Consider the following 3433-nt stretch of genomic DNA (forward strand, 5'->3'; position numbering starts at 1 on the left):
TTTTAATTTTCACACTTATTTCAATGATTGAATATCTTTATTTTATAATTTGCATCAAGTAATCCTAATATCTGAAATAAGTTGAAGGTATTCATCTGTACTTTTTATTTCTCATTTTCCTGGAAAATTTCTGTCAATTACAATCTTATCTGTGGGATATCTTTGAAGTCTGAGTGGTTGATAACTCATTCTCTGATTTATGTTTATATTTGCTTATTCCAGTGTCATGAGGTTTCCTCTAACCTGGGCCTCTTTATGTTCTGTGGTTTTTTTGTTTGTTTGTTTGTTTGTTTGTTTTTTTTTATTTTGAGACCGAGTCTCGTTCTGTTGCCCAGGCTGGAGTGCAGTGGTGCGATCTACCCTCACTGCAAGCTCCGCCTCCCGGGTTCGCACCATTCTCCTGCCTCAGCCTCCTGAGTAGCTGGGACTACAGGCGCCCGCCACCACGCCCGGCTAATTTTTTGTACTTTTAGTAGAGACAGGGTTTCACCATGTTAGGCTGTATGGTCTCAATCTCCTGACCTGGTGATCCACCCGCCTCAGCCTCCCAAAGTGCTGGGATTACAGGCGTAAGCCACCCTCATGGGGCCTATTTTCTGTTTTTTTAGCTTGAGATTTGATAGCCCATCAAAGCAGTATAAATATAAATGCTGAATTAATATGAGTGTTAATCTATTGTCATAAATTCTTAAATAAGACTTTTTAACTCCTCCATGAAACAAAACCTAAATGGACTAGTTTCATCCTTGTTGTTGCCATTGTTGACTCTGTTCTACTCTAGAGGTTGTAGCCCTTCAATAATCCAAATTTCCTGAGGGCATCTCTGTTGTAACTTCTCATCTTGCACATACCTCATCATTAGTCTCTCGTCTTCCTTGTGTGTGATTATATCTTAAGTTCTAGGTTGCCTCTAGGGGAACTACAGGCCTCCACAACCAAAAACACACATCTTCAAGATTGGAAGACAGTGATCCTATGCAAATATGAGATGATGATATCATTACAACCACATGTTACACCTTTTGGGTTGATGTGGTTTTAAATATGCATTGAACAGATTATCTATTAGCCTTGGATCTCCTTAGACAGACTTTTAGGTAACATTCAATTTAGAAGCCTACTGGTCATTTATTTTTCCTCTAGAAAGCCAAGAAATAAACCAGATATGGACTGTGGAAACATAAGTGTGCCTCACTGTGGACCAAAGCATTGGTGTGTTTTAGGCTGGAGATGAGGTTGGTACAGGCAGAGCCTAGAGCTGAGATGACAGCTGAGTGTGCAAGGGATGAGGCTTACATTTTAGGTTGGACATGGTAAAGTGGAATGCTGACTTCCTCTGTAAGATAGGCAAAAGTATCTAGTAGAGTTTAGCAGAAGTGCTCCTTTTTAAAGCTTATTATAGTCTAGGCACAGTGGCTCACCCATGTAATGCAAACTCTTTTGGAGGCCCAGGCAGATAGATCACTTGTGCTCAGCAGTTCAAGACCAGTCTGGGCAACATGATGAAACCCCATCTCTACAAAAAATACAAAAATTAGTGTGGTATGGTGGTGCACACCTGTAGTCCCAGCTACTGTGGCATGGGTGAGGGGCTTAGGTGGGAGGATGGTTTGAAACCCTGAGATCAAGGTTGCTGTAAGCTGTGATGGTGCCAGTGCACTCCAGTCCATCCTGGGAGATGGAGTGAGATTCTGTTTAAAAAAAAAAAAAATAGCTTAATATATGTTTAAGAAGCAGTTTGAAACTGTATGCCTAACTCCTTCCAAAAATAAAACCCAGGTCTGGTATTAAGGGTTTTATTTTCTAAAGTACAAATTAGATTTTTGTTATTTATGTTGATTCCTCACTATAGAAATTTTTACTTTGGGGTATGGGCAGGCAAAACTATATTGAAATCAAAATATCTGTTAATTGATGTAAATACTCATATTTCTTTTATTCACACTTCATAAAACTTCCCTAACCCTTCAAGGAAAATATATAATTTTGGATAAATTTGTATTGCACTAAGCTCTATGAAAAAAATTATAGGCTAAATAAAATGACAACATGACAAAAATCAGTACTGATGTTTATTTAGGAAACAATTTTCTTTTGAACAATTCTTTGGATAAAGCCTTTTTCACATTCTTGTTCCACAGACTGTAGATCATGGGATTCAACGTGGGGATCACAGTGGTATAAAATACAGCGACCATTTGTCCTTACTCCATGGACTCTTCTGATGGAGGTCTGAGATACATGAAGAACAGGGTTGCATAGAAAATAGTAACAGCTGTCAGATGGGAGCGACAGGTAGAAAAACTTTTTGCCTGCCCTCTGTAAAGCGAATCCTTAAGATAGCAGGAAAAATGTAAAGGTAGGAAATAAATATGATGAAGAGAGAAAAAGAAAGGTTCAAGCCAGCCACAACAAATATTGACAACTCCTTGTTGTAGGTGTCAGAACAAGCCAGCTTAATCAATGGTGGGTCCGCACAGTAGAAGTGATTAATTGCGTTGGGGCCACAGAAGGCTAGGTTGTAGGTCCCCATAGTCTCCATCAGGCCTGTGAGCGCTCCATACACATAAGGCACTGTGATGAGGAAAGAGCACACACTCTTGGACGTTTTCCTGCCATAAAGCAGAGGGTTGCAGGTGGCCATGTACCAGTCAAAGGCCATCACAGCCAGGATGTAGATCTCAACATTGACCAAGGTGATAAAAAGATAACACTGCACAAGTCAGGCAGGATAGGAAATGCTTTTCTTCTCTGAAAGGAAAATCTCCAGCATCTTTGGAGTCACGTTGGAAGAGAAGCACAGATCCACGAAGGATAAGTGGCTCAGGAAAAAGTACATGGGCATGTGGAGCTGGGCGTTGGCCTGGATGAGGACAATCATGCCAAGATTCCCTGCCACCGTGACCATGTAAATGGCCAGAAACAGCGTGAAGAGGAGAATCTGTAATTCTCGGCGACTGGTCAGTCCCAGGAGAATGAACTCAGTCACCAACGTGAAGTTCCTTCTCATAATTTCCTTCAGTGGAAAAAATGAACTTTATATATATATTGGATTACAATACAATAGCAGCATGATTATTACTATTATTACCGGTAGAGTAATAATCTTCTTACCAAAAGTTTTCCCCTCTTTTCACCAGTTTTCCTCATTTTATTTCTAATGAACTTTGTTTCAGGTAAACTAAAGTAGGGATATTCAAAGCAGCTCTCTGCCTTTTTTGATACTGCCCTTTATTTTTCTTGTTTTGTGTCCCTTTGTCTTTCTTTTCATTCCCTTCTAATTCAGCTTCTGTTTCTATTCTTCTTCTTTTCTTTCTCCTTCTCTTATTCTGCCCCTCTTTATATTTGAGAAGTGTACTGTATAGGTGGACTGGCTCCAAAACATAACATTTAGAACTAACCAATTTCTTTATTCCTGATTATAATGCTGGCA

The 3433-nt window shown here is 39.7% G+C and overlaps 1 pseudogene; it reads right to left on the bottom strand.

The window, feature by feature from the left end:
* Positions 1-2072: 2072 nt before the first annotated feature.
* LOC100606042 lies at positions 2073-3010 on the bottom strand (annotated as a pseudogene).
* Positions 3011-3433: the final 423 nt, after the last annotated feature.

This window comes from Nomascus leucogenys, chromosome 4, assembly GCF_006542625.1.
Source record: "Nomascus leucogenys isolate Asia chromosome 4, Asia_NLE_v1, whole genome shotgun sequence".
NCBI lineage: Eukaryota > Metazoa > Chordata > Mammalia > Primates > Hylobatidae > Nomascus > Nomascus leucogenys.